At 38.6% G+C, this 8,013-nt stretch overlaps 1 pseudogene; it reads left to right on the top strand.

Moving 5' to 3' along the window:
- The first annotated feature begins 3,613 nt into the window (after positions 1-3,613).
- LOC146885626 (uncharacterized) lies at positions 3,614-7,092 on the top strand (annotated as a pseudogene).
- The last annotated feature ends 921 nt before the right edge of the window (positions 7,093-8,013 follow it).

The raw sequence follows: 8,013 nt of genomic DNA, 5'->3' as shown, positions 1-8,013 counted from the left end.
ACACCATCACTCACAATACACACAATATTCACACTCTAGTTGAACTGCGGCGTTGCCTAGCAGTAGCTATTGGCCGCAACGCGGCTCACAAACTTTTGGATTCAATCCAGATTCTTCCTGCACGATGTGAGCCCTAACTTCCCCAATTTCCACTCTTCTACACGTTTTGACTCATTACCATTAGCAAACAAGTTGTTCAATTCAATATTAACTCCCATTTCATTCTTGATATTCCACAGAGTACCAAATCAACCTATATGATACATATTATCTCATTTCTCATTTCAATGTAGCCTCCCATACCCAATCAAACAAGGATTCATGCAATTTTCGCAACTACTCAATTATAAACAATAATTCATCAAGCCAATGATTCACACACAATAGAATTTCAATCCCAGCATCATCACACCACAAAAACATTAACAAACCGAGAAAACTGGGCAACCTAGTTCGTGCTGCCTGGCGGGTCTCCTTCAGCCGCTGGCGGTTCATAATGAAAACCCAGAATTTGGGTTTTTGGAGCATGCGTCGCCTGGCGGGTCATTCAACGCCGCCAGGCGGTTCCTGGAGATTTCCAGAAACGTAATGAAATGAAGAAAAATTGACGTACTTGGCATTTCCTATTCTCAAGTACAATATGACAACAGACAATCACGATTAAAACAAGATAAGAAACTCCCCTAACCTGGAATCCTTGCTTAAAATTTGGACAATTGAGTGTTCCACCACTTACTGGCTAATGCCTTCTTCAAGCTCCCTCCCTATTCAGCTCTAGTTTGTCTCACCCTTACAACACATTCTCCACTCTCATTCTGTATCTCCTCTCAAACTGCAGAATAACTCTAGCTCTCAATTAACCCTCCTCTCACTCCTCTCACTCCCGTTGGCTACTCTTTCTGCTAGGGTTTCCCTTACCCTTTCACATTCATGCCAAAACTAAAATTGGCAAAATAGAAAGTTTATTTTATCCAAGCCAAGGTTTGAACCCATCTCCACACAATTGCAATTCAAGTGCACAACCAATTCAACCAAGTCATTTTTCATGATAACATTCATACCTCAAAAATTATATCCTTACTTATCACGCTCCAAACACATCATCAGAATATAATAAAATTAAATAACACACAACTACCATATATAGGACTCGAACCCAAGTCCTCTCACATATATAAAGTACTCTCAACCACTAGAGCTAGTACTTTTCCACGTCATGAGGGTTAACATTTAGTGCCATAAAGGCTTCTCCTAACCGCATTTATTAAATAATTATTTATTTAATTATCTAAATTTAGTGGGTCTTACAATCCACATCTAAACCATTCATACCAAATGGATTTGATCCAAAAGAACCCTAAAATCAGTTACTTGACTATACTTTTCTATATATTCATATTTGCCAAAAGGGTTTGCCACCGCATAGGTTCCACAAGTTCACAATTCCTGGTTCACAGTGTGCCATCCAAGGCCATTCCACTTGTATACCAGCATTCTATACTACTTTAACTACATCTCCAACCGCTCAAGTATACTAGTTTAGTGCACTCAAACCTATGGCTAATTCCCTTGTACACCCCAATTGGTATTTCTACGAACTCGGGTTTACTCATACTTTTACTGCAGTATGTTCACTATTAACTCCATCATATTTTCGATTAAGACCCCAAATGAACCCATACCAATAATGCATAACTACATCATCCCTAGTTTATGTCTAATGATTCGTACCTGGTTTCCTTAAACTCCACTTGACATCAAAAACCATTCCCCAAGTCAAAACTGCACCTCGTAGCCACGCAGATGCACTATTCCTGCGTTGGCGCTTGGCGACAAGTCCCGTGCCACCAGGCGGTGCGTGCCTCCTTGGGCAGTTTCCTAGAACCCCATCACACTGCGCGAATGGTGAACACTAAATACTCATCCCTGTTCCTCAACTTCTCCATTCAATTCAATTCCATTAAGTGTTTGAGATTAACACTCCGGTTAAACCTCCAAATATACAGAAATTCCTTACTTTTACTCAACTAATTTACCTAATTTGCGAATTCCCTAATTTTTAACCCTAAACTTACCTTAGTATTGTTCCATTAAAACTTATCGAACAATTTTTACTAAATTCTAGGAATTTCCACATGATATCATTTGTTGATACTCACCCTCGCTTTCCCTCCAACTAACATCATCATAGAATACCCAGAAACTTGGAAACAAACCAATTTGATCCGCGTCGCCTAGCGGTTCAACCAATCTCGTCAGGCCCTTCATCCAAAACCAAGAATTGGGTAAAAATTCTATGCATCATCTGGTGGTCGGGAATCACTAGTGCAGAATTGGATTTCTACCTCGCCTTATAGGCCTCGGTTGGCCAGGAACCGAAGCCTATAATGGCGCGGTGGCAATTTTGCAATTATAGGCAACTTTTATGCCTCGGTTCCCATACAACCCGAAGCCAAAATCAGTTATAGGCCTCGGTTGTAAGAAACCCGAAGCCAAAAGAGCTGTTAGGCCTCGGTTAAGAAGGCCCGAAGCCAAAAAGGATGCCCAAAATTTCAAAAATGCCATTCTCGTTTTGACATATAGGCCTCGGTTGTGACAATAGCCGGTGCCAAAAGTGGTTTTAGGCCTTGGGTGGTGGGGACCCGAGGCCAAAAGGGGTTATATGCCTCGGTTCTAAATTGAACCGAGGCCATAGTGTTTAATTAGGGCTCAAAACTGTAGCCCATTTCTTCCTCGCGCGCGCAGCTCCTCCATTTCTCTCCTCCATTTCTCTCTGCAATTCCGGCCACCACGCGCTGCTCCTCCTCCATTTCGCTCCTCCACCACTGCCACCCCGTTGAGAAAACCACGCGAGCACGCGAGCACGCTAGCCGCCGCTGTCTCTCCCTCTCTCTCTGCGACTTCCGGCGAGAAAATGACGCCAGCCCCCTGCCGCCGTGTCGTCTCGCCTCCAGCCACGCTGCTCCGGCAGTGGTCGCTCTCTTTGTCTCTCTGCAAGTGTTCCGGCGTCCCTCCACCACCACGCGAACATTTTGGTTCTTTTGCCGCAATTGTCGTGCCGCGGTTTTTTTTAAGGTAAATTTTCAACGCGTTTTTGTTCGATTTTCGGTTTTTATGTATGTTTGTTTTTCTGTTTTTGTGTATGTTAATTATGACTTTCTCTTGTGTTTTTTGTTATCTCTTGTAGCTTTCAAACGCATTGAATTGCATCATCTTCCAGTGTCATCTACTCTTTTTACGCGCTCTCAGGTTCCTAATTCTAATATTTTCCTATGATGCCAATCTGTTGTTTGATTTATATATTTTATTAATTATTTGTTAAAACATGTTGTTTGTTTTTCTTATATGTGAGTTAGCCTTAGTTTCCCGTTTGAGATTCAATACGTAAATTATGTATTGTCCCCGAGTTTTCATTTTGAAAAAATTACATTTTTTTAAAATTAGATATAAGGGGATACAATACTAATAATTTAAATGTATTGAATCTTGAATTGTCCGATTGGACAGTTTAAGAAGATTAATCACTTTCTAGTAATTTATTAGTGCATATATATTTAAAATACATATCTTAAAATTCATGAATATTTGTCAATTGTGTTTTGTATTGATCTTCGGGTGCATATTTGATTGTGGTTTATAATCACTTTCATTTCGTGTATCCTGAAGGCCAATGCGAAATGCTGGCAAAATTTCGTGAAATTTAAGATATGTATTTTAAAAGTAATATGTACCAATAAAATAAGGAAAGTGAATCTTCTTAAATGGGATAGGGTCACACCTTGATTACGACGTGAGCATTGATTCAAAGATTACTGAAATTGTTCACGCAATTTCAGTATGGATCGAGATTGGATTAATTTACCACGTATTAGCGCTGAGTATGAGAATGGAGTAGAAGAATTTATAAAATTTGCGCAACGTTATGAGGGGAGAAGTGATGATGAGGTGAAGTTCAGATGTCCGTGTGTCAACTGTTTGAATGGAAGAAAATTGAATGCAACTCAAGTTAGGGAACATCTTATTTGTGATGGTTTCCTTAAAAGTTATACAATATGGACATGGCACGGCGAATTAATACACATTCCAACTGTTTCTCGATCTGAATATCTTGCCAATTCCTCCATGAAAGAGCGACGAGAAGAGCGACGGGAAGAGCGACGGGAAGAGCGATGTGAAGAGCGATGTGAAGAGCGAGTAGAAGAAGACAATATAGAGGACATGATATGGGATGTTGGCGCAGAAGCTTTTGCACAAGCGCATGTGTATGAGACGATGTCTGCTGATGCGGAAACTCCGTTGTATGTTGGTTCAACTAAGTTCACGCGATTATCAGCGGTTTTAAGACTTATGAATTTGAAAGCGACCAATGGTTGGACAGATAAAAGCTTCACAGAATTGCTCGTGCTCTTGAATGAAATTCTTCCCGAAGGAAATACTCTACCCACTCGAAACTATGATGCCAAAAAAATTCTTTGTCCGACGGGTATGGAGTATAAAAGGATACACGCATGTCCTAATGATTGCATATTATACAGAAAAGAATTTGAAGATTTGAAAAAATGTCCAAAGTGTGGGTCATCACGGTACAAGCAGAAAAGAAACAGTGAAGATAATGGTCAAATAGAGAAGGAAGGATCTGCTTTGAAAGTAGTCTGGTACCTTCCAATCGTGCCCAGACTTAAGCGTTTGTTTGCAAATCCTAAAGATGCTAAAAACCTTAGATCGCATGCAACTGAGAGAAGATGTGACGGACTCCTTCGTCATCCAACTGATTCAATACAATGGAAAAATATTGATCAGGAATTTCCCAAGTTCGGTGAAAAATGTAGAAATATTCGTTTTGGCTTAGCTACCGATGAAATGAATCCATTTGGTAATTTAAGTACAAATCACAGTTGTTGGCCTGTTATATTATTCATTTACAACTTATCTCCTGGACTCTGCATGAAGAGAAAATACATGATGTTGTCTATGATGATATCTGGTCCAAAGCAGCCTGGAAATGACATAGATGTATATCTCAATCCTCTTGTTGAAGACTTGAAGGTGTTGTGGGTTGATGGTGTTGAAGTATTTGATGCTGTTGCTTTTGAAACTTTCATGATGCATGCAATGTTATTTTGCACCATTAATGACTTTCCAGCTTATGGTAATTTGTCAGGGTACAGTGTCAAGGGTCATAAAGCATGTCCTATATGTGAAGAAAACACTGCATCTCATCAATTGAAAAATGGAAGGAAGACCGTGTATCTGCGCCATCGAAGGTTTTTACAAGCTAATCATCCTTATCGAAGGTTAAAGAAAGCATTCAATGGACATCAAGAGAATGACAAAGCACCAACTCCATTAACTGGCATTGAAATTCATGAAAAATTTAATAAAGTACATCATGTATTTGGTAAAACGTCCAAGAAGTCATCTGCATCGAGCCCTTGGAAGAAAAAATCAATATTCTTTGACCTTCCATATTGGTCGAAGTTAGAAGTTAGGCATTGCATAGATGTCATGCATGTAGAGAAGAATGTGTGTGATAGCATGATTGGTACACTACTCAACATTCAGGGAAAGACAAAAGATGGAGTAAATGCTCGTTTGGATTTGGTTGAAATGAAGATCCGAGAAGACTTGGCACCAAGGGAGGTTGGTAGGTGCACTTATTTGCCCCCTGCATGTTACACTATGTCTAGACAAGAGAAGATAAGTTTTTGCTTATGTTTAAAGAGTGTCAAGGTACCTCAAGGATACTCTTCAAATATTCAGAGTTTAGTGTCCATGCAAGACTTGAAGCTTGTTGGCCTCAAGTCTCACGATTGCCACATCTTAATGCAACAATTGTTACCTGTAGCTATTCGTGGAATTTTACCCAAAAATGTTAGACAAACTATAACGCGTTTGTGTGCATTCTTCTCTTCAATTTGTAGCAAAGTCATTGATCCTTTAAAGTTAGATGAACTTCAAGCCGAAATTGTTATCATCTTGTGTCAGCTAGAGATGTTTTTCCCTCCATCATTTTTTGACATCATGGTACATTTATTTGTTCATGTGGTGAGAGAAATCAAGTTTTGTGGACCAGTATACTTAAGATGGATGTATCCCATTGAACGTTACATGAAGATTTTGAAAGGGTATGTGAAAAATCAATATCGTCCATAAGCTTCAATGATCGAAAGATATATTGCTGAAGAAAGTGTCGAGTTCTGTTCAGATTACATGGCAAAAGCAAAACCGATAGGAGTTCCTCACAGATCATGGTTGAACAGGTGTTCTATAAGTAATAGCATACGAGGTGTGAGTGTGGTTACCAAAAATCGCGAAGAGTTGATGCAAGCACACCTATACATTTTGAATAACACAAATGAGGTAATGCCTTACTTATCTGCACACAAAGTCATTGTGAAAGAGAACAATCCAAGACAATCAGAGAAATGGCATTTGATGGAACATAATAGAACATTCATGCCTTGGTTTAAATCTGAGGTTTTGAAAGATGCGCAATGCTCTGAGACTTTGATGTGGTTAGCAAATTGGTTGAAATTTGATGTCATCTGTTGTACAGGTTATGAAATCAATAATTGCACATTCTATACAAAGTCTCTTGATGATAAAAGCACAGTACAAAATAGTGGAGTCAGTCTTGAAGCGGAGTCGCTACAATTTTCTACATCTAAAGATCAAAATCCCGTAGTAGGATCAATGACATACTATGGTGTAATACAAGAGATATGGGAGGTTGATTATACCATGTTTACTATTCCACTATTCAAATGTAAGTGGATTGACAATAAGAGTGGTGTCAAAATAGATGAATCAGGAATGACTCTAGTGGATTTTCGAAAGGTGGGTTATCGAGACGAGCCATTTATCATGGCACAACAAGCATCTTAGGTTTTCTATGTTAAAGATCCTGCGTCTGAACATTGGTTTGTCGCTCTTCATGGAAAAAAACAAATTGATCCTAATGAAGAGAATATGAGTGATCTTAATATTGCTGTCACTCACTCATTTAGAAGAACGACAAATGTTGATGAAATCCATCTAGTTGATGATGTACATGCAATTCGAGAAGATCACGATGAAGGAATATACATATGACCAATCAATAACTTTATGTATGAATTTCATATTCTTGTTAACATTTAGGTGTTTTGTTAAATAATGTTTTATATATTAATTTGTCAGTTGCTTATTAATGTTTTTTATGTTTTCATTTCACAGATACATGGCTGAACATACTTCATCAGAGGATGAAGCACCTACTAAGAGACCCACTAGAGGAGCCACTAGGTTGAGAGAACTCTTAATTAAAAGAGCTAAAGGTCAGAAAACACATGTTGATATTAATGTCGACACTGGTGAACCTAGTGGTCGTTATGGGGACGTCTTCAAAAGCTATTTAGGAATGTTGGCACGAGAGAGAATATCAATCCTTACGCCATCCTTTGATCATGTCACTGAAGTTGATCGGGAAATGATATGGCAAGATTTATTGGTAACTAATATTAATGTTATTAAAGTTATTCTTTGACTTTGTTGATAATATGATAAATATTGTTGATGACATTTTCTATATTGCAGCTAACATTTGATATTCCAAATGTGCCGACCTTAAGACAAAAATGTTTGTCATCGGTGGCTGAGAAATTTCGTGGTTTTAAGACCAAGTTGACGTCAAGGTATGTCTTTGGACATAAAAAGAATGAAAATCCATTGTTGAAATACACTTGGATTGATGAAGACACATGGCGTTAGTTTCTTGAGCTTCGGACATCTGAGGGATGACAGGTATGTTTATTTGAAATCATCAATAGCACAATTGATAATTATGCAAAATTTTAACTAATTCATAAAATGGGTTTTATATGTTACAGGTCAAGAGGAAAAAGGCTCAAAGCATAAGTGCTCAAAATAAAAACCCGCACATATTATCTCGTGGTGGGTATAGAAAACTTGAAGAGAAGATAATGACAGAAAAGAAAAAATCTAGGCCCCCACCTTCTGAGGGTGAAGATACTG

This window comes from Vigna unguiculata, chromosome 6, assembly GCF_037176805.1.
Source record: "Vigna unguiculata cultivar grain cowpea cultivar isolate G323 ecotype 2 chromosome 6, ASM3717680v1, whole genome shotgun sequence".
Lineage (NCBI taxonomy): Eukaryota > Viridiplantae > Streptophyta > Magnoliopsida > Fabales > Fabaceae > Vigna > Vigna unguiculata.
The sequence above is the reverse complement of the archived record's forward strand: the minus strand, read 5'-3'. Positions and strand labels throughout refer to the sequence as shown.